Source organism: Mirounga angustirostris, unplaced genomic scaffold (assembly GCF_029215605.1).
Source record: "Mirounga angustirostris isolate CCGP_5_RB_7025 unplaced genomic scaffold, mMirAng1.0.hap1 SCAF_3, whole genome shotgun sequence".
In the NCBI taxonomy this organism is placed as follows: domain Eukaryota; kingdom Metazoa; phylum Chordata; class Mammalia; order Carnivora; family Phocidae; genus Mirounga; species Mirounga angustirostris.
In genome coordinates, this window is record NW_026991711.1 from 26,037,179 (window position 1) to 26,062,635 (window position 25,457).

Here is a 25,457-nt window from a genome sequence, read left to right on the forward strand (position 1 = left end):
AGATTAATAGAAATTTCTATTTCTGCATTACTTCAAATGCAGAAATAGAAAAAGAATGGGGAAAAACAAAACAGAATGGAGTATTCAAAAGTTGTGGGACAATATAAAATAAACTGTAGAAGAGACAATTTCAATGATAATCAATGCAAGGTTATAAGAGATAATAATATAGAGATATATACTTAAAAAATTAGGAAACATTCATTTCAAAATCTCATAAAATTAACAATAGCACCAAAATAATTTTAAAAAACTTACACACAGTTCAATTTTGAATGCGTAACTACTAAATCATTACCATATTAACACTTCCTCACAATGGAAATCATTTCAAGAATGGCTTTCAGAATATTAATAAAATTCACTATATTAATATGTAAAAGTAACAAACACTATACTATCTTCGTTCATAGATCATTAAAGGAAATTAATGATTTTCAATACTGATACTTGTTAAAATAACAACCTTATAGTAAAATATGAATGGATTATTGCTTCCTTACTATGGTTGCATCAGTTTGCATTATTTGGTTGCAGAAACCAGAATCTGCATCTAACTAAGTTAAATAAAAAATAAATATGCTGAAGTAACCATAGCTGGTAAAAGTAGAGAGTGGAAATCAAGACTTGGAAGCAAAATAAAAACCACTGGAGGAGTGAAGGCAATTCAGGACAATGTAGGTGTAATAACAATTTACACTCCATTTCCTTTTCTATCACTCCAGCTGAAGTTCAGCACCTTATAAGAGATACAGTGATTATCTTAGCTTCAGTCATGGGCATCTCATTTGGAGAGAGAAAAGCAGAGCATCTTGATTATACTTTTAACAAATCAAGACTACACTCTGGTAAGAAGGTAGTTTCTCAAATGGAAATTTGTATGGCCTTAGAAAGCTTAAAAAAAATATAACTGCAAATGTCCTCTGTAGTCCAGATTTTTTTTTTCCTTTCAACACACACAAACACACACACATATCTTTCTATCCAATTGTGTTACATCTTTAAATGATCCCTCCCAACCTAAGTAGGCTGTCCCATAAAAAGTCCCAAAATATTAGCCAACCCCAAAAAGAAGACACTGCAACACCAGCTCCAGCATCAAGTACGCCATCATGTAGTGTCACGTTTTAGATAACTGGCTCTGAAGTCCATTCCTTCTCTGCTTTGTATTTTCCATAAATATACTTTATAACCCTTGAAATAAGCTTAATTTTGCAGCCCATTATAACATTTTATGCATAATAGCAGGGAATGGAAGAACCATGAAATAAATAAGTTATCTGAGATATGTTAATTTATATGGGAAAACAATAATGAATATGGCCTAATATCTCAATATTTTTATTTCTGAAACTAATCACAAGGGCGTTATTGACATTTATGATTGATCTTTCTATACTATCCATTCTGTGTACTCCTTGCTCTAAGTGAGTTACCTCAAAAGTGTGATGCAAAGCTTAGTCCCTAAAGGGACAGAGAAGTTCTGTTTGTGTGATGCCTGTGCAGAACTCTAATAAAGCTTTATTATTTTAAACCTTGCGAACAAATACAAGAAGTGCTACAGAAAACTCTCAGTTTCCATATTTACTTCTGGCTTCCATACACCTTTGTCCCACAGTGACCTTATTTTCCCTCAATAGTCAAGATTAATAGCCCTAGTAACACAGTAACTTATCTTTGCCTTTACTCAGTTGTACAGGGACCCCCAGATAAACACTAATCATTCTAGCTTGTAAATCTGTAGTGGCAGCTAAACCCTTCAGTTTAGCAGAACCCAGAATCACAGGAAAGAAACATCCTTTCCCTCAAGTTGTCATTCAGTTTATTATAAGTAGTATCTTAAATTCTACCCATTTATTTTCTAATTAGCTGCTCTAGGAGATTCATGGAGAATCCCGCTGAAAAATCCTATGGCTTATCAACTCTATTAGCTTATAATGTCTTTCAACATAAGAGAACACAGTACGTGAGATTTATGCTATTACATCACCTCAAGATAATGTAGATAAGTCATAACAAGTGAATTACTGTGAGGCAAGTGTTATTATTTACTCTGCTTACTTTAATAAGTCGTTTTTGAAGCCCATCTCTCATACCTCATACCTCAAATAAGACATATATATATATATATATATATATATATATATATATATATATATATATATATAATGGGTCTTTTCTCTGCAACGGCTTTGAGTATAGAAGATGGAGACAGTGTTTTATATTTCTGTAAGACAACAGAGGAAGTCTTTCCCTTATGCCTCAAATAAGAAAGGAAAAATATAACTCGATGCTGTCACTTTAATTATTTTGATTATTTAAGATGGAGGAGGTTTAACTGTATGAGAAGTGAAGATGAGATAACCACCATTTATATCTTTTTATTTTAAGATAGAAGGACTCAAATTATAAGAGGGATTTTACAGTTTGTGGAGAGTAAGCCTTCACCAGGAAAGGAAATACAATCATAACAGTAACATCTGTTCAAAACATGAGTAATATTATCTTAATAATATTAAATTAAAGAGATGCCAGATAAAAGAGCCTTTTAACAAATTTTGTCTCCAATATTCTAACTTACTCCCTTAGTAGCTTATAGAAAGAATCCATTGTTTTAGGTCTTCAAAAAGTAAAGGGAGCCTAACTGAATTTGAACAAAAATATATATACTAGCTGCACATTATGCTATTGGACAAATTTTACATTCTCAGTCATGGTATAGAAAACATGAAATTAGACAGGAAAACACCCCTATTGTGTAATACTTTCATCATAAATTAACCTTCAATAGTGCATCCAGCCAACTTTAAGACTAATTGCCTTTCATGTTGCTGTTTATAGAAATATGTGAAATTCTTAGAAAGTAAACCACTGCTTTACTATCTACTCTGTAAAGTAAGGTGTTTTTGTTTGTTTGTTTTTTGTAAAGTAAGGTATTAAAAAGCAGTGATGGACACCATAATGTTCTATAAAATACTTAGTAAGTCTATGCAGGGAGCTGGCATTGGAAGAACTATCACAAACAGTGGAAGAAAATGAAAATCCTCCTATTTCAGTGAGGACAATAATTGCTTCCAATCATCCCGGAATCAATAAAATCAATCTGTCTCTAGTTAACTCATGTGTTCTTTTGAGAAATTATGTCTTACTGGGGGAATCTGAGCAAGTTTGTTTTAATTAATTTGGCATCAGTAGTTTATACGGTCTGCTGTACTTCGGTAAGGTCAAATTATCACTGATCCAATGTAAAGCCTCCATCCCAAAATAAGGGCCATATTTTTACAACAGCACATTAAAGAGAATTACTAAAGAGACTGACTGATCTCTACTGGGTTGATGGCAATCCCTTGTGACTATGAAGTACCTGTTTTCTGGTGTGGGCATTTTAATAAGCATTCATAGAATATGGGGTCGGCAGTACACATATATTGTATCTCCTGCTGGAGTTGCCAGTTAAATGTCCAGGTTTGTGTTCCCTGAAAATATACATGTTGAAACCCCGATGTGATAGTATTTAGAGGTGTGATCTTAAGGAGGTGATTAAGTCATGAGGGTGGAGCCTTCATGAATGAGACTGTGCACTTATGAGACCCCCAAAGAACTCTCTTGCTCCTTCTGCATGTGAAGATACAGCAAGAAGAATACCACCTGTGAACCAGGAAGCAGGACCTCAATTGATACTGAATCTGCCAAGTGCCTTGATCTTGGACTTCTAGCTTCCAGAACTGTGAGAAATAAATGTTTGTTGTTCAAGCCACTCAGTCTATGGTATTTTGTTATAGCAGCCTGAACTGACTAAGACACCAAGTAAATTTGAATTTCAGTTAAGCACTAACATTTGATGGACCATATTTTACTAAAAAACTATTTGTTGTTTATCTGTAATTCAAATTTAATTGTGTGTATACATTTGTATTTGTTAAATCTAACATCCCTACCATAGACCCAACCACATGTCATCTAATTATGTCAACCGTTTATCTGATGTTGCCTGTTCCATTTTCCCAGATATGTAGAAAAATTTTGACCCCATATTTCATTTTTATTTTTAATATTTTTATATTTTCTTTTCTTGATTTTTTCTGATATATTTTATTCACTAATTTATAGGCAATCTTTCAGTATTATTTTATTTTCAGTGATAATTACAAAATAAAACATTGAATATCTTTACTTATCAAACAAGATTGAGTTTGCTTTGTGACTTTACCTCCTTGACATGACTGATTATACATCTATTGTATTAGACAGGATGTCCGCATGAATGAGGTGGACCCTCAAATTGAGTAATTAAGGAAAGTTTAATAATTGTAATAGCACTGATTTCAAAGATATGATAGGATGTGAGGAAATGACAAGTGATAGTGTATTATCTTGGAACTAGTAATAAGAGAAGTGCTCCACTACACTAGGCTTACCTGAAGGAAATAGTTGTGGGGAGAGGGCCTTCTGACAGGAGAAAAACTGACAATTGCAATACTGCAGGTACTTATCCAGGGCAATAATTATACTAACCCCATTTTTCCCATTCCCTTCCTTTTAACACACTTGGAACTAGAGTGCAAGAGACCTGAAGCAAAGGTCAGGTAACTTGTGCTCAGAGACAAGGTGAAGTATGGAGAAAGAAAGTGAATATAGAGGAGTAAACTGAGGATATTCAAAATACTTCTGTGACCTTGTTTTTTGTTTTTTTTTTTTTTAATTTTTGTTTGCTATGTTTTTCTGTCATCTTATTTTATCTCTTTCCTGGATCTTTCTGCATTCATCAACTTTAGTTGGTTTTTCTACTTATTCTACTATTCTCCATAGTAATTTTTTCCAATTTGCATTCTTATTTAAATAGTAGTTTAACATTTAAAAAAATATTCTAAAAACATATTTACATTTTATTTTTATTTTTTTATTTTTTAAAGATTTTATTTATTTATTCATGAGAGATAGAGAGAGAGAGAGAGAGAGAGAGAGAGAGAAGCAGGCTCCCAAGGAGCAGGGAGCCTGATGCGGGACTCGATCCCAGGACCCTGGGATCATGACCTGAGCCGAAGGCAGATGCTTAACCGTCTGAGCCACCCAGGCGCCCCTACATTTTATTTTTTAATGAGCAATTACTCATACTTCCTTTCCAATAAAATAAGTAATGATGAAGAGCAGATAAATTAGTATTCATCTAGTCCACCTGCAATGGTCTCAAATTACCTTGTTTATGTAAAACATCTGGTAACAGAATTCCTTTGAGAGAACTTTTTTTTTTTTTTAGTAAGTGGTTTGGTCTGACTGAAACTGAGGTAATGAAAACAAGGGTTACGAGAGATTAAATAAATAAATAGCTGAAATACTTTGTTGGGGGTAGGCTAAAAATTGCTGGTGAAGTTTAGAATAGAGAACAATATAGAGATAATTAAATGGTAGTTTCATAACCAAAAGAAAGCTTATATATAGATATGTCAACTTTTTTACATTTAACTTTTATTTAGACTCCTTTTCCATCTCCTAGCTCATTCACCAATGTTCTGAATGACATTAAGTGATATCAATTCAATGATGATTCAACTCAAGTGAAAGGACCTCAACTCAGAAATGCATATAACTTCGTAATTTCAATTTGTTTTCAATTCAATTATTTACTAATTTGATATTTGTAATATAATCCCTGGAAGTCAGTCATGGGTACAGATATTATATCAATTTTAAAGAAAAATAAAGTTACTCTTGGAGATTGTCTGCTTTATCTATTATAACAAAACTGCAGACCAAGTGGCTTAAACAACAGAAATTTATTTTTCCCACTTCCGGAGACTGGAAGTTAGATCAGGGTGTCAGCATGTTCATATTCTGGTGAGAGCTTTCTTCCTTTCTTGCAAAAGCCTGATTCTCTCTGTGAACTCAGATGGCAGACAGAAAGAGAAAGAGCTCTGGTCTCTCCTCCTTTTCTGATAAGAGCATTAATCCCATTGTGGGGACTCTACTCTCATGATTTCATCTAAACTTAATTACCTCCCAAAGGCTCTACCTCAAGAACCATCACATTAGGGTGCTAAAAATAAGACAGTAGACCCCAAATGGAGTCAGTAATGCTAAGCCCCAAACTAAGTCACCAAACCAAGACTATATTATAGTTTTTGCATGCCCAGAAATAGAATCTTAAATCAGTCAATCAGGAATTGCCTGGTAAGCACTGCCTGATAGACCCCTGCCATCCCCTAAAGTGACCTTGCAGTAGTCAATACCCCACTTTTTTTTTCTTAGTTTAATTTAATTAGAATAATTTCCTTATTCCTGCTCCCTGCTGCCTATAAAAGTTTTTTCTTTTGCACGGCTCTTTTTTATCTGCTAGACTGGATGCTGCCCAATTCAGATGAATTTCTCTCAAATAAACTTTAAAATTTTTTTAAATGTCTCTGGGGGCGCCTAGGTGGCTCAGTCGGTTAAGTGTCTGCCTTCGGCTCGGGTCATGATCCCAGGGTCCTGGGATTGAGCCCCATATCGGGCTCTTTGCTCAGCGGGGAGCCTGCTTCTCCCTCTCCCTCTGCCTGCCACTCCCCCTGCTTGTGCTGTCAATAAATAAAATAAATTTTTTTAAAATGTCTGTTTATCTTTTAACAAAAAAATGAAAACTTCAGCACACGAACTGGGGGGAGGCATAAAATTTCTGTCCATAACAGAGATATTAAGTCACCAACATTATTTACTTATTAGAGTTTTGCTTGTTGGGTTGAAGAAAATCTAGTTTCATATTCCTTAGAAACAGTTTGTTATATTGTACATTGATCTTCCATAAAGTGTCCATGTCACCAATTATAATACCTGAGAAATTAAGTCTGTCAAATGGATTTCACTATCAGTATTTATTTATACCCATTCTCTATAGAATACCTTATATCAATAATGAAGGTTCTTCAATAATTTCCAGTTTCAGCAGTTTTCTTTTCTCTTTCAGTGTATTTGTGATTTTTTAAAATTAGTAATTGAATGTATAAAATGGTTTATTAAAAGGAATGTTTTATTGAACATAACCCATATACATCACTAGCAATTTATTGCGATCTAATCTTGTTTCCACTTCAAAAAAAATAGATGGCTAGAAGGGGAAATGATAGGTAGATGATGATGGATACATAGATAAATACAAGATTGATACCAGATACAAAGAGAATGTGGTTAAAAATGTGCCCAAATATCCATTCATTCAACAATGAAGCACTAGGTTTTAAGCAGAATGCCCTCTAGGATAGTAAAGAGAAATGGTGCTGTTGAGTCAGCTCTGTATACATCTGAATAAATATATCAAGTTAAATTTAAAGAATTCTAAAAGTATTAATTGAAGGAAAAAAGGATTCTGCTACTTGCCATCATATTGTCTTAAATATATTTGAAGCCTGCAAAAATATACTGAAAAATATACATAGAAATAAAGTCATACTTTTTTTCCCCTGCAGAATTCTGACAAAACCTAGTGGAATAAGTAAAAATGTGGTTAAATTAATATTATGGATAATGTGGGTAACAATATTATGGAAAATAGGCTAGCATTACTTTTTTTTCTAAAATGATAGTACTAATAAAAATCACATATAGTAAAATAAATTACATCTTTTAAGAAGCCTCAAGTATTCTATGTATGACTAAATGGAGTTTGAAATAAAAATTATGGAGATTATATTGAAAGATGTGGTTTATGGAATAACTCCAGCATGCTATTCTGCTATAGCCTGAATGTAGCAATAAATGCAAGACCAATTATGGTTACATGTAGTTCATTTTGTACAAAATGTGGTTCCTCTGTTTTTCAGTTAACATAACTAAGTTTTATTTCCATGACATTTTAGAATCAAAGCAGCCACTAAAATCCAGTTACTGGTGAACAGAAATAATAGGGACTGTTCTATAAGGAAATAATCACACACTTAGCAAGTAAAAATTTCCAGAGACTTTAGAGAGTTGAGAAGACAAGACCTGTTTAAGTTTCCTTTTAAAATTGAAGAATTGCCATATTAAATAGAATCTACTACACTGAATAATGAATTCCTCTTAAAGTTAAATTGATCAGACAGGAGTACAAGTATCATTATACATGAACCATTTTCTTTCAAAAAAGGGATCTTAAGGGGGGAAAATCAATTTCTATGGTGTTCTTGGGAATTTTAAAATTATTAAATTCAAAATAATGACCTATTCAGAAGAGTGAGAAAATAATGTTCATGTTCACATGGAATTAGGCTAATTTTACATGATCGATGATTGCATTTTTTCTTATATTTGATGGCTCTGAAGTATTGCCTGTTTTAAAAGGAACTGAATTATTTTACTCTCAATCCCAAGGCTTTCATTCTTTTTATCACAACATTGCTTGGCAATTCAGTCTTGAGATATTGCTCAGCTTTGATGGAGAGAAATTAGAAAAAGGGACAGAAAAGACGAGTGGAAATTACTCCTTTAAGCCAGTTATTTAAAGTTTGGTTCTTAAACTAAAATTGCTAATATTCATTAATATGCTGCTTTGTTAAATTGAAGAATAGTAAATTAACAAATTCATCGAAAACATCCATTAAGTTTTAGCCTAAAGAATTTTTTACAAAGTTGCAATAAGCCCTGAAGACAAAGTCTGTAATAGCAATTCTCACATTACACTTAACTAGACAATTTTAAATTGAGTTGTCATAATAAACTCTATTTTTTTTCCCAACCAATAAAACCAGTCGATTCAGATTCAATTACTCAGGCTCTTGCATTGGAATTCATTCACTCTTCAAAAACACGTTATTTAAAGCCTTTAAGTGTTAGCTGATGATGGTGTTAAGTTGCAATACATGTGTTGATTTTAAAATAGGATAAGGTCAGCATAGTCAATTTCTACCTCAAAAACACAAGAGCATATTCATATCTAGGCATGCTGCATTTAATGTAGGTGTTAAACCTGATACTAAAATATGGGATAATTTTGATGCATAGCTGACAATCGTGAGACATAGGTGATAATAGCTGACATATGATAATTTATTTAAAGAAATGCAATTTCACATTTTTATAAAACAGTTGGAAGTTTGAGCTTTATTCATATTATTACATATTGACAATAATGACTACTATGACCTGAATGGTTTGTGCCCTCTGCACTATTATTATACTCCTCTTGCTTAATTGCTTTTTGTATCAAAGAGAATTTGGTGTATTATTATACTCCTTTTGCTTAATGCTCTATTGGGCAGGGCAATTAAGCACAAGGAGTATAATAATACGCCAAACTCTCTTTGATACATTTTTTTTTTTTTTACGAACTATCCAGTAGATACTACTTTAAAAACTATATCGTAGATTGATTTATCTTTTATTACCCGATTTGGGATGGGATAATTTTACGGAAATTGGATTTTCACAAAAAAATCGGATTCTTAATGAAATAGAGACAGAAGGAGTTAGTATAACATCTACAAAACATTAGACACTGTTGTGTCTTTTGTTTTTTTGCTTGACACACACTTTTCTCTATTAGTATATTTTTAAGTAAAAATTAAAATTATAGCACACGCTAATGTTAAGAAAAAATAATTATAAGTATTCCAAGAAACTATTTTCTTCTCATCAGAAAAGATGAAACACATATTATTTAAGATAAAGTTCAGAAATCATAAATGTTATAAGCTTTCAGTGAGTATAATATATGGCAATACACGTTAATGAGGATATTCTTTTAGTTTTCATGCCAATAAAAAAAAGTAAAGTAGAAGATAATGATATTATGATTGCAATTCACAAAATGCATTTTCCGAGTATTGTAATTGGTATACTTTGGTCTGCTTCATAAAGTGTGTTTCATTAACTCTGAAGTAGCTCACTATCCAAAAGTAGTTCCTAAGGCTCTGATTGCTGATGATCCCTTTCCAAAACTGTTATGACTCATTTGAAAGAGATTGTTTTTGTTCATACTGAATATTGTTAAAAAAACTGGAATATGTCAATATAAGATCCTTGATGTGTATGGCAATATCTGAATGAATGTGACAATTTCAACCTAAGTTTTTCATTGGCTGAACACCTGAAAACCTGTTTACTAAAAAAAGAAATAAAGTCCCTGACTTAAAATAAAAATAGAAAGTTTAAGATATTTAGATATCCCTAAATAATTACCATTGGTGTTACCTTTGGTTATAGGAAGGTACTATGCTGGTAATATTTTACTGAAAGAAAATGAAAGTTCTATATTTGCTAATTTATAGATAAGAAAATATTATAATATAGTAGAATGTAAAAATATAATTAAGTTTACCATAAAATAAGTAACTTTGAAGTATATATTTTTTTAAAGATGTATTTATTTATTCTGGGGTGGAGTATGGGGGGAGGGGCAGAAAGAAAGAGAGAAAGAGAATCCCAAGCAGACTCTGTGCTAAGTTCTGAGCCCAGCTTGGGGCTCAATTTCAGAGCCCCAAGGATCATGACCTTAGCTGAACCTAGAGTCAGATGCTCAACTGACTGAGCCACCTAGTCACCCCTGAAGTATATCTTAAGATATTATTTTTAAAAATTACTAAGAGCACACAACTCTTGATCTCAAGGTCATGAGTTTGAGCCCCACGGTGGGTATAGAGATTATTAAATAAACTTTTAAAAAACAAAAATATATAAAAATTATTAAAATACTAACAAAGTATTCAGATATATTGATTGTACAGAAAGTTCAGAAAATAAAAATACTTGAATAAGGACTGTTAAGTGTGATTTTTTTAAACTAAAGAGAATTCATATAACTGGGCTCATAAACTTGCAAAACAGTGTAAGCCATGGAATTTTTGAAAATATAAATTATCAAAATTTATACAAAGGAAGTAATACACAGAAATAGTACAAAATCCTGAAGAATAATGTTAATATAAAAGTTTACCAAAATTACTTCTAAGACAGTCATGCCAATTCAATTTTAAAATAATTTCTTTCTTGTCTTTCAGTTAAAAAAACTTCCAATGCTATTTGTGACCTAACATTCTTTGTGCTCATTTGTCATTTATATTTATTGTTTAGAAACATTTGTTCATTGTTTTCTGTTAAATTTTTCTGGATATTTTTAATTGTGTTTTCACATTTTTTTTCTATTGATTTTTGAGAGTTCTTTACAAATCCTGGGTAAAAATACCGTATCAGGTAAGTGATTTAAAAATATTTTCTCCCAGACAGTAGCTTGTCTGTACACTGTCTTAAAAATGTCTTTCAAAAAGAAGCAGTTTTGGGAGCGTGGCTGGCTTAGTTGGTTAAGCATCTGTCTTGGGCTCAGGCTCAGGTCATGATCCCGGGGTCCTGGGATCTAGTCCAGCATTGAGCTCCCTGCTCCATGGGGGGCCTGTTTCTCCCTCTCCCTCTGCCTGCTGCTCCCCCTGCTTGTGCTCTCTTGCTCTCTCTCTCTCTCTGGGAAATAACTAAATATAATCTTTTTTTAAAAAAGGCAGCAGTTTTAATTTGATGAAGTCTAATTTATCAATTATCTTTATATGAATTGTACTCTTTTGTTTCAGACCTAAGAAATATCTGTTTAACTCAATGTCACAAAATTGTCCTATGCTTTCTTCTAGAAGTTTTATAGCTTAAAATTTTACAGTGAGATCTTTGCTACATTTGAGGAAAAATATTTGTATATGTTATAATGAATGGATAGATATATATATGTAGATATGTATGTATTTTTTTGCATGTACATATCCAATCTTTCTGCTGGTATTTGTATAAAAGACTACTCTTTCTCCACTGAACTGTTTTTGTACTTTCTCAAAAATCAGTTTAACATATATGTATGGGTCTATTTGTAGGCTCTCTTTTTGCTATTCCATTGACCTATTATTCTGTCTGTATGCCAATATCTCATCATCTTGATTATTGCCAGCTTTAAAATTGGTCTTGATATCATAGTCAGTTCTCTAACATGGATCTTCTTTTTCAAATTTGTTGTGGCTGCCCTATATTTTATGAATTTTATATACATTTTAAAATTTGTTAACTCCTACCAAAAATATGAAAAAAGCAGTGGAATTTTTATTGGAATGGCCTTAAAGCCATTTGAGGAGAATTGATATATTAACAATATAGAATCTTTTGACCACGACCATAGTATATCTAATTTATTTGTGTCCTTTAATGCTTCTCATCAATTTTTTAAATAATTTTCAGAATAGAATTCTTGCATATATCTTGATAGATTTCCTTCATAATTTTTATGCTATCTGGTGATTTTCTAAATTCTAAAATCTGACTCTCCAATGACAGTTTATAAAAATTAAATTTATTTTTGCATGTTGAATATATACATTTCCTATAAACTTGCTGAACTCACTATTTGGTTGCTTTAACTTTTTGAATGTTCCATAGGACGTTCTACAAAAACAATAATGTCATCTGACTATAAAGACTTTCACTTCTTCCTTTACAATTTGAATGCCTTAATCCCTTTTTTTCACTTATTGCACTACTATATAGAATCTCTAGTAAAATGATTAATAGAAATAATGAGAGTATATCCTTGTCATGTTTTGAGATTAGGGGAAAGTAATTCAGTCTTTCATCTTTAGGTATGATGGCACTGGCAGATTCTTCATAGATGTTCATTATAAGTTTGAAAAAGATTCCTTCTATTCCCACTTTGCTGAGGGTTTTTATAATGAACAGACCAACAATAACAAGTGTTGGTAAGGATGCATAAAATGGGAACCCTCACACATTGTTAGTGCAGTTATTGTTAAAAAATACTAAGACAATTTCTTATTTAGTTAAAAATAGATTGCCATATGACCAAGAGATTCTACTATTATGTATCTATCCGAGAAAAATTAAACATATGTCCACAAAAAGATTTGTGCAATAATGTTCACAGCAGCTTTATTCATAATTGCCCAAAGTGGAAACAACCTAAAGGCTCATCAATGGGTGGTGACCAAAATGTGGTACATCCATACAGTGGGATATTATTTGGCAATAGGAAGGAATGAAGAACTGATACATGTGACAACATGCATGAACCTCAAAATTACGTTGTTCAGTAAAAGAAGCACAATGCACAAAAAGCATATATTGAAAAATTCCATTCATATGAAATATCCAAAAAAGCCAGTTCTATAGTAACAGAAAATGTCTTTCTATTACTGGGGGATGGGAATGGGTAGTGACTATAAATTGTCACAAATTATCTTTTTAGGATTATGGAAATGTTCTAAAATTAGGTTGTGATGATAGTTTCAGAACTGTGTAAATACACTGAAATTCATTGTGTTATAAACTTGAAAGAAGTGAATATTATGGAATTTTAATGACATAACAAAGTATTAAAAATTTACTAAGCTACTACCTTAGATCAGGCAATTTACAGATATACAAGATAAAAGGGCAAGAAAAATATTAGCACTTATTCTATGGGTTTACAGTATAGTGTATAGTGACAGACATAAAAGCAAAGCAATGTATTTAAATGTAAAGTGACATAATAAGTATATTTACAATCAAGTAGTTGATTTAAAAAGTGTGGTTGTTTATGTATTTCGTGACAGATTTATGAGAACTGTGTGTTGAAAATGTCTGTACTTGTAATTTTAGGTATGTAATTTAATCTTATTTTTTTTCTTATATAAGGAAGAAAATTAGAAGGTGAAGTTTGAGTAATTGTATCACATATTACCAAATGGATAGTTCACAAAAAAATAAGTAGTACAATTTACCTGCTCAAATATAGTAGTGGTCGAACACCAAGGACAGTTCAGACACAGGACATAGGAACGTTTTTCAAATATAGTATATCAGTTCATCCAGATACATTAAAGTAAGAACTCATAAACAATTTGTTGGAGAATTTCTTATTAAGCACATGATAGAAATTCTTGGTTTAAAATGTGACTTAATTTGTGTTCTGCAGGAAATATTGACTCTGAAAACAAATTCAGCATGCTGATTGTTTTCTGTGCCAGTACTTATACTCTCCTAAACTCCAAGTGCAAATATATGTAAATTAGGCAAATTATTCTTTCAAACTAATTGCCTAGCAATACTTGACTAACCAAAACATAATGTATCTTGTGCTCATCTGTACCACAAAATATTTATATTATATGAACATACTCTCCAAAGCATTCATTAATCTATTTGTTCATTCATTCACTCATTCATTCATTCACTAATTCATTTAGTTGATGTAACTAGTGTTCATTCTCAACACTTGCATTACCATACATTCAGAATATTTATCTTAAAAGCACAGGCCACCAATTATTATATATTTTAAAAATTATATATATATATGTTTTATACGTGTGTGTGTGTGTGTTTTTTTAAGATTTTATTTATTTGACAGAGAGAGAGCAAGAGCAGGAACATAAGCAGGGGGAGTGGAAGAGGGAGAAGCAGGCTTCTGGTGGGGCAGGAAGCTCGACGTGGGGCTCGATCCCAGGACCCTGGGACCATGACCTGAGCCGAAGGCAGATGCTTAATGACTGAACCACCCAGGTGCCCTATACATGTGTGTTTTATGTATATAAAATATTATATATGAGTTTATATATAATACATATATATGGGTTTATCTTTCTATACACACACACACACACACACAGATGGGGCAGAGACAGAAAGCAGAAACTTTTCTCACAGTGCAACCAAATAGCTTTTTTTTTTTTTAACACATGATATTATTCATTCTTCTGTTCAAAAGCTCCAATGGCTTCCTTTTGAAGTCAAAGTAAAATCCAATTTACTAGTTATATGACATGGGGTCATCTTCTACCACTCTCCCCCTTCTTCATTCACTTCATATTCACTGACCTACTTGATGACTTCTCAAAACAATACCCATGGTCACAGCCTTTGTACTTGTTGATTTCTGATAGAAATGCTGTCACAGATATCTACATGATCCTCTACCAAATTTCCTGAGGAGTCTTCACTAAATTAATTAATTAAGATAGGTCTAACTTATCTCTTCTTGCCTCTTAACATGCTCTGTTTTCTTTTTCCTTTTTTTGTATCTCAACATGTAATAGGACAAAGATACCAGTTCTCATGGATCGGTGGTCTATAAGCAAAAGCGTTATTGCTGTATTATTATAGGAGAGACAGTTATCAGGCTAATAATGGCATCAGGTTTTTGGCTTGGGGGACACCTGAGTCAAAGGAGCTAATGCAGGTGTCTTAGCGTCATATATCACACAAAGAGGAAATGGTACAAGTATTCTGCAAGATATAATTTGTCTGGCTAAATTGAACTATTTTATGGGTGAACTATTTTCTTGGAATTTTTGTTGTTTGTTAGAGTTCTACCTCTGGCAATCACCTTGGTTTGTGTGTTTTTTCCACAGAGTGATTATCAACTAAAAGGAAGTTGTCCATTTATTGTTGTATGTGCATTACATGAAAATTACCCTGCTCAATTTATTCAGACTAGTTCAAAACTACATGTTTGAAGAGGGATTATTCTGCTTGTTTGTATATCCATGAATGCTATGCCTTATTATAAAAGAACAAAATGGAAATAGAAGTAAAAAAGTTAGGGTATATATTATTAGTTGTCTAGTAACATTTAAGGAGGATTTTTTTTTAATCTTAGTACTCCTTGGTTGGCCTGCAAGTCAAAGACTGAGAACCCAGTCTGTAGAGCTTATTGATAAAACTTTTCTACAGCAGTCTGAATTTTGATTGTATTGGTTTAATATACTTGTATGGATTTACAAGTACAACGTATTTGATTGATTAAAACACATTGCCTTTTTTAAGTTACCAGCAGATAATAAAGTGCTAATTGACTTGGAGTAGATATTTTCTATTAGGCTTTCAATTTCTCTGAAAGGACCTCATTCTGTATTGGAATTAAGGCAATTTCTATATGGTCTTTAAAGTAAATTGAAGTGCTTTCTCCAACTTACTTATCCTTGCAACTGCTATCAGGATTCTCATGGACTTTTAAACCTAAGTTTCTTCTGTCTTTTCTTGATAATTTCTTTTGTTCAAGAATAAGCTTCCTCTAGGGGTACCTGGCTGGCTTAGGTGGTAGAGCATGCAACTCTTCTTGATCTCAAGATTCTGAGTTCTAGTGCCATATTGGGTGTAGAGCCTACCTAAATGAATAAATTAGAATAAGCTTCCTCTAAAATATATAAAGTTACCTAGTATATAAAATATATTATTTCAAGACTTTTGCTGGATTTATCTACTTAACATGTATTTTTCCAGTTTTAAAGATACTTCAAAAGCCTTAATGCCATAACACTAATACAATCCCTGCTGCTATAGGTTGGGGTAGATGAAAGTAGAAAGTTGTAACAGGTCTTCTTCTCTGGTATGATTTTGCTGGCATTGTTAATTTATGAGCAGTGTAGTAATTACATTACTGGCACTGTAAAAAGCCATCAAGTCAATTTTATCAGGTAGAATTTGGAAGGATATTATTCTCCCCACCCAAAAATGCCATTTTCTCCTGTGCTTAAATGTGTTACTATTGTTCTATTCCAATACTCTTTCAAGGATGCCTTTCTCTGCACACACAAAAATGGAGCTTCAGTGTCATTGTTAATTTTTGATCATCTGGTGAGGTTCTACTATACTTACTTCATGGCTTAAATTATTTCAAGCTTTGGCCATTGGAATCTCACTCATTTGCTTTCTATGTTTCTTTGACATACACTCATCCTTTAAATTTTCTTTGAGTACTGACTTTCTTCTGGCACAAGATGTGCCAGGCTCATCCTGTATATATCCCACTCCAGTTCTAGAACAAGCCATTTCTCTAAGGAGCCTTGATATTCTTTATTGGGGAATGGTATTAGAAACCAGCTTCTGAGTGTTAGTTGTGCTTGTTGCTCTTGGGATAGCATTGTTTCTCTACCTTTTTCAGCTGACAGACAAGAAAATATATGTGTATACTATCCTGCATATGTATACAATCCATAAATATTTTTATATGTAGTCATCTGTATCCATATTAAGCTAAACATGAGTTCATGCTGATGTCATCTACCCTAATCCATTACCAAACAGATCATCTTAGCCTCCTTCCCTTGCTTATCTCTAACCCATCCAACTCTAACAGTGAGAATCCTGGCTGAGCTATGCACTATTCATTTATTCAGTTGTTTAATTAAAAAAAAATCACATATAGTTGTTCCAGAATTGTTAACATATCCCTATAGAAGACAACTTTATCAATTAGACTCTAATTGTTATATGATTGTTTGCTTTTTGTCTTATAGACTCCACTCATTTCCAAATTACCAGGTAAGTACCTTTTGCCCTGATTCTGGAACTTCAGTGACAGTACTAAATAATGACAGCACTAAATGCAATTAAGAAGGAGGAGAAAACAGATCACTCATGTATTGCCAGTGAGAACGTAAAATGTACTGCTACTATAGAAAACAATTTGGAAGTTTCATATAAAAATAAAGATGCAGTTAACACATGACTCAATGACTGCATACTTGAGCATTTATCCCAGAGATATAAAAAAAATTGTTTTTACACAAAACCTGCCCATGAATATCCACAGCAGTTTTATTTGTAATAGGCAAAAACTGGAAACAATCCAGTTGTATTTTAGTGGTTTAATGGTTAAACAAACTATGGTAAATCCATATATACTATGAAATACTATTTAGCCCTAAAGAAAGAGGAGAGAGAGAAAAAGAAAGAAAGGAAGAAAGAAAGAAAGAAAGAAAGAAAGAAAGAAAGAAAGAAAGAAAGAAAGAAAGAAAGAAAGAAAGAAAGAGAAAGAAAGAAAGAAAGAAAGAAAGAAAGAAAGAAAGAAAGAAAGAAAGAAAGAAAGAAAGAAAGATAGGAAATACACTTGACACTTTTAAAAACTTGATGAATCACAAGGTAATTGTGATGAGTAAAAAAAGGCCAAGAGATTAGGGACACATGATGGAGGTGAGGTTACTTTGTGTAGTTGTAAAACCATTACAGGGGCGCCTGGGTGGCTCAGTTGTTAAGCGTCTGCCTTTGGCTCAGGTCATGATCCCAGCGTCCTGGGATCAGTCCTGCATCCGGCTCCTAGCTCAGGGGGAAGCCTGCTTCTCCCTCTCCCACTCCCCCTGCTTGTGTTCCCTCTCTTGCTGTGTCTCTCTCTGTCAAATGAATAAATAAAATCTTTAAAAACATTTTTTTTAAATAAAAACATTACAGGAGGAACTTGGCAATGATACAATTTTTCAATATCTTGACTGTGGTGGTAGATACCTGAATCTAGAAATGTGATAAAGTTGCATAAAACTAAAGACACACACACCACACACACACAGGATTATATGTCAAATTAAGGAAATTTAAATAAACTATGTGGATTGTTTCAAATATTCTGGCTGTGATATTGCATTTAGTTTTGCAAGATGTTACCATTAGGGAAACAGGATAAAGGGTATATGATATGAGAGTTTTCTGTATTATTTCTTACAACTACATGCAAATTTATACTTCTCTTTACAAAATTAAATTTAAAAATTCAATTACAAAAATTGCAAGGAAAGAAATCTTTCTCTGAAGATTTATATCATGGCAAAAGGTTTTAGCCCCTGATAAAGATCTTTTAAAAAATTTAAAAAAAGAATCTATAAGTTAACGCAAAAATGGCTGACATCTGGATATGAACAGATAGCTCACGTACACCAAAAAGGGTGAATATCTTAAACCTATGAAAATATTGTTAAGCTCATTCGTAATCAGATAAATAAAATATTCCAGGGTACACATTAAAAAAGTTGTATTCAATATGCACAGAGAAAAACAATTAAAATATAACAAGAAAAATAAATATTATTACTATGAAGAAAATAAGGAGGAATAAAATAACAAAGATCATATTGGACAAACAGAAAACAAACAGCAGAATAATAAATTTAAATATTAAACTATGAGCAAATATATTAAATGCAGATTTTCTAAATTCTTCATAAAGTGCATAAATTTTCAGGCTAGATTAATGAGAGAGTAAACCACATTTACTATGATTTATAAACACACATGCTATTTATAAAACATACCCACATACATTAGGGTACAGAAAAACTGAAAATAAATATGCAGAAAAAGTATTATGCAAACATTAACTAAAAGGAAGCAAAGATGGCCATCTAAATATTAGATAAAATTTAAAGCTAAAAAAATACAGGTGCTAAAGAGATGTATTAATTATGATTTAAATATTACTTCTATAAGATGTAATAATCCTAAATTTTATACACTTAATAAGAGTATTTTTCCAAAAAAAAAATGAAGATTTGACAGAATAATGCTAAAGAGGAAAATTCCACAATAAGTACTTTAACAGACCTCTCTTAAAAACTGATAATACAAGCAAACAAATCATTAAAAACAAAGAAATTTAAATAACATGGTTAAATGTTGATAATACGTATTTGACGTATATGAAACACCATATCCAAAATCTGCAAAATATCATCTTTTCAGATGCATGTTGAAATTAACATTTTCAAATATAAAACCTGTAGCAACCAATATCAAAACTTTGAAATTACTTGTGTGTATGTTCTCTTAATATGTGCAAACTAGAATGCAGCATTAGAAGGCTAACTGGAAAATCTCGAAATGTTTAGAAATTTAGCTACACAGATCTATATAACCTATGGGTCAAAGAAGAAATCAAATATGAGTGAGGAAATGTTTTCAATGTAATGAATATGAAAATCAATATATTAAATGTTTGGGATGAACATAAAGCACGTCTAGGAGATTATTTTTTAATAGCAAGGAATGGGAACTACTTTAAGCATTATTTATTCATTAAACAGATAAATTGTGACATATTCATGCAACATTGAAAATGAATGGTTTGTGTACACAATACCATTAATAAATATCACAGACATAGTACTGAGGGAAAAAGCCAGATACAACACAACACTAATGCTATTAAGTGCAAAATGAGAAAAACTACTATTTGATGGTAGAAGACAGAATAATGGTTGTCCTTTAAGTTGTACTGCGAGAGAGCAGCACCAAGGAGCCTTCCCGGATGCTGGGACAGCTTTATATCTTGACAAGGGTGGTGTTCACATGGTGGACATATGTGAAAATTAATATATACGTATCTAAAAACTCTACAAGCTGTACACTTAAGATTTATGCATTTTATTATGTACAAATTCTACCTCAATAAAAAATAAAGCAAACTATTCTGCATACAATATTCCATTCATCCACCTGACAAGATCCAATGCTAATAACACCCTCTTTTTGTGAGACTAAGGAAACAGTATATCTCATATATTGTTGCTGAGAGCATACACTGGCACAAACTTCCTGGAGGGGAAATTAGCAGTATATATCAAAATTACATGTGTATATGCAGTTTCTCCCAGAAATTTATGTCTGGGGATTTATCTCATGGAAATCAGTACACGTGTGAAATGATGTATGTACTAGTTTATTCATTTAGCTTTGTTTGAAAGAGCAAAATATTCTCAGCAACTCAAATATGCAGCAACAGACAACTGGTTAAATAAACTGTGGTATATCCACAAATGTAACAATATGCACTGCAAAAGAAAAAGAATGAGAGCACACTATGGAAGATACTGATTTTTCTTCCAGATAAATTGTTTATCAAACAACCATGTGGGAAACAGAGTATCAAATGCCTTACTTCCTTTATTAAAAAGAAGTGATGGGGATTAAGGAGGGCACTTGTGATGACCACTGGGTGTTGTGTGGAAGTGTTGAATCACTAAATTGTACACCTGAAACTAATATTACACTGTATGTTAACTAATAGGAGTTTAAATAAAAACTTTTTAAAAAAGTGAAGATAAGGATTTATTTCTATGCTTTCACAAACATTAACACTGTAAAAGTACAAAAAAATCTATTATCAGGGAAGGGGAGCATTTAAATTCATAGATTATTTTTTTAGTCAGGTGAATATATTCCCTATTCAAATATACTTTAAATGAAAACACAGGCCACTGTCCAGGACACAGGTACTAGGTTTAAATGCAGAGAAAATATGGTAAAAAGCCTGGCTGTAGTATATGGCAGCAACAGTGTGGCACAGGGAGATATCCTCACTTACCATGAATACAATCATAGTATTTCCCCCTTTTGAATATCCAAACAGCCTCAGAATTCCTTTCATCATAAGAATAATAATTTATGGGGTGCCTGCGTGGCTCAGTTGGTTAAGCGTCTGCGTCAGCTCAGGTCATGATCCCAGGGTCCTGGATTGAGTACCTCTTTGGGCTCCCTGCTCAGCCGGGGAGTCTGTTTCTCCCTCTCTCTGCCCCCTGCTCATGCTCTCTCTCTCAAATAAATAAATAATAAAATCTTAAAAAAAAAAGAATAGTAATTTATAACAAACTTAATATGAAAATATTTGACATTACTGATGTATTTAAAAGAGAAGGACTCTGTAGACTGGGGGCAGCATGTATTAGTTTGCTATCTTGTCTGGTAAATTATTATTATTTTTTTAAAGATTTTATTTATTTATTTGACAGAGAGAGAGAGAGAGAGACATTGAGAGAGGGAACACAAGCAGGGGGAGTGTGAAAGGGAGAAGCAGGCTTCCCGCTGAGCAGGGAACCTGATGTGGGGCTCGATTCCAGGACCCTGGATCATGACCTGAGCTGAAGGCAGACACTTAACAACTGAGCCACCCAGGCACCCTTGTCTGGTAAATTCTTAAAGTTAGATTTTATGTTACCCTCCTGTCCTCCCAGTCTTTAGACTATTGATCAGGGCAGCTGAATGCATTGAGCAGTTGTGTCTTGCCCTAGTAGGTAACAGGAAGAGAAAACAACCCATGTTTTGTTCTCCAAGCTTTGTACCTCTGATTTAGGGTTGCTGAATAAAAGGCAATGACTGCCATTTCCTTCACACAAAGTTGCTATTCTGCTCATCAGGACTTACTTTTATGAGGCTGCTTCTGCTTAATTCAGCATAGTGGTGATCCAATATTTGAAAACAGACACACAGAATGATTAATGATTAAGAAATAAAATTAGTTCTGTACTTATTTTAAAATTATTTTTATTGAGGCATAATTTATAAAAAGTACATAAACCTTGAGTGTACAGGAACATAGGCACATTATGGGTAAATGCCACCCAAATCAAGACACTGAAAGTTTTTATCACTCCTAAAGATCACTCATATCTTTTCCAGGCCAAGCTGTGCTATATGAGTAACTATATTCTGATTTTTATCACACCACTTAATTCATCACCCCTTTTCTTGAGAAAAGGCTATTCTTTGAGGGTTCTATTTATTATCATTGCAGAGAGGCAGTTAGATATAATCAAAGAGAAAAAGGCGTCTGGTTTCTGCATAAACATGTAGAAAAATAAAAATAAAAACAAAAGAAGAAAAGAAAAGCAAAGAAAAAAAAAAAACCTTACAAGAAAAAAAAAACCCATCAAATTAATGATTATTTTGTGAAATCTAACAGAATGTGTTCACAGGATAAACAGTCTTCCCAAAATCTGGATAGAGACAGACAAAATTCCTTTAATGGCTGCTGCTGCAATTATTTTGACTAAAAATCATTCCCATCGATTATTTCCCTAAATTTTTATGTTTTTCATACTTTATGTGTCCATTTCAAAAACAGTCATAGGAAACTGTGGCAAAACAGCTACTTGCTAGGGAAAAATTGCAAAAAAATTGAAAAACAATTTTAAGCTGTTAATGGAGTTCTACTCTAGGGAGCACACAGAAAGGTAGATATAAAGTGCTTCATAGCCTATAAATTTTCAATATTAATATGCCCTTATGACTCCTATTAACCCATCATTGTCACCATTCCTAATGGCATATGCAGTAATATTCCCTAACCTGTGCACATAAAAAGTTTGGAAAGTTTCATCTAATGTAATTCCAGAGAAACTGCCAAAATATTATACTGAAAATTTTTGTGATAAGGTAGTAAAGTAAGTGCTCATAATAAATGCAACTTTTATTTTTATTTTTTATTTTTTTTTAAAGAGTTTATTTATTTATTTGAGAGAGAGAGAATGAGAGAGAAAGAGCACATGAGGGGGGAGGGTCAGAGGCGGGACTCGATCCGGGGACTCCAGGATCATGACCTGAGCCAAAGGCAGTCGCTTAACCAACTGAGCCACCCAGGCGCCCTAAATGCAACTTTTAATGCAATATTTTGTAGATTCATTTTTTTTCCCTAAAAGAAGAAATGAGTATAATAATTTCCATGGGTAACAATATCTAAGGACGAATAATATCTAAGGAAAATATTATTATTATTTCCTATACATTTCTAACATGAAAATAGATGCATTCCTTTAAATACATGCTAATACTGCACACATACAATGCAGGTTATAACATGAATTCTTTTAAGACATATTTGTTGAGAATCTCCTACTAGCACTAATAGAGAATTTCTTCCAGCACTGGAGAATACAATGAACAAAATGGATAAAACCCCTCTCCCCTCTACTTAGCAAATGGAGAATACATAAAACAAAAAAGTGATAAGAGCTAATGAGGAAAATAAAGCAGGAAATGAATTTAAGGAATGCATTAAGGTCAATAGGTGTTTGATTTTTTTTTCCCCTAGAGTTTTATTAACAAAGAGGGGATGAGTTGCATCCCATGGTTTAGATAAAAAATCTTAATGATTATTTTTGTTTTGCCTTGTTTAGGTCATTTGCTTAAACTTTGGACCAATTTAGACTTGTCATGTGCCAAGGACATCAAGGAAAACTGGCTATCAGTAAGCAATATCTCTACCTCAAGTGAATAGTATGTGATTTTTTTTTAATTTTATAATTTTCTTTAATAAAATGTATTTATTTTGTCATAATTAATACTTTGTTGATTTAATTTTACTGCAAAATATTATGTCTTTTAATTTTTTGGAGATTTAAAAAAGGAAAACTTTTTTATAGTTTTTTTCTTAAATTTTCTAGTGTTCTTTCATTATCACACTTAATAATGAAAACACTCAAATTTACAGACCAGTTTAGGCTTTTTTTTAGTACAGTGTTATATTTTCCTAATATTGATTATTTTTTAATTACAAAGTAACATTTTGGCTATTAGTGAAATTGACTGAAGTAGTGGTCTTAATTCATGAACCCTCTCTGTATCCTTTGCCATCTTAGCTGTACTCTTCTTTCTGCTGAAATATTTATAACTTGCCCCTTGCACTTGCTGTTTCTTTAATCTGTAGTTATCTTCTCTCATTGTATTAGTTTCCTTCCTAGGGTTGCGATAACAAAGTACCACAAACTGGGTGGTTTAACACAACAGCAATTTATTGTCTCACAGTCTGGAGTCTAGAGGTCCAAAATCATGGTATCGGCAGGTCCAGGCTCTCTCTGAAACTCTAGGGGAGCCTACTTCCTTGCCTTTTCTAAGATTCTAGTGGTTTTCAGCAACTGTTGGGGTTCCTTGGTGTGCAGCTGCAGCACTCCAATCTCCGCCTCTATTGTCACATGGCATTCTTGCTGTTGTGCCATTGTCTTCTGTTCTTCTAAGAACACTGGCCATATTGGAAGAGGGCTCATCCTAATGACCTCATCTTCATTTGATCATGTGTCCAAAGATTTTATTTCCAAGTAAGATCGAATTCACAGGTATCAGAGGGTTAGAATTTCAACATAAGTTTTTGGGGACAAACTTCAACCCATAATACCCAAATATGGACATGATTTCCTTTTATGTATCCTTCATTCTCTACTCAAATTTTACTTCATCAGAGTGATTATTACTAATAAAATAGTAATTCCTTATAAAATAATAATCCCCTACATTCTATGTCTTCAGCTTTGTCTATTTTTTTTTTCAGAGTATTTATCCCTAATGGACAAAACATTTATTTCTCATTCTGCTTATTAAACTATTTTGTCTGTCTCCATTAAATAGTGAGTCTCATGAGAGTAGATATGTCATCGACTTTATTGACTGTTCTGTTGCCAGCAACTTGAGCAAGGCCTGGAAAACAGTAGGTGTACAAGAAATATTTGTGAAAATTTTGATTGAGTGAAAAGAGATTAAATGGAACTTGGTTACCGACCCATTCAAATGGCTCATTGTACAGTTGACCCTTGAAAGATGCAGGGGCTAGGGGCACTGATTCTCCACATAGTCGAAAATCCCCGTGTAAGTTTTTACTCTCCAAAAACTTTATTATTAATAGCCTACAGTTACCTGGAAGGCTTACCAAAATATAAAGTTGTTTAACACATATTTTATATGTTACCTGTATTATATGCCATAGTCTTACAACAAAGTAAGCTAGGGTAACAATGTTATTAAGAAAATCCTAAGGGAGTGAAAATACATTTACAGTATTGTACTGTAAAAAATCTGTGAATAAGAGGACTTGTGTAGTTCATACCTATACTATTCAAAGGTCAACTGTAGTTTCAATCTCGTCTTTATAATAAAGCTATATGACTCCAGGCGCCAGTGATAATAGTTTAAAAGAATGAAAAAAGGCACTATTTTAGTAATTTAACTGCTCTGTT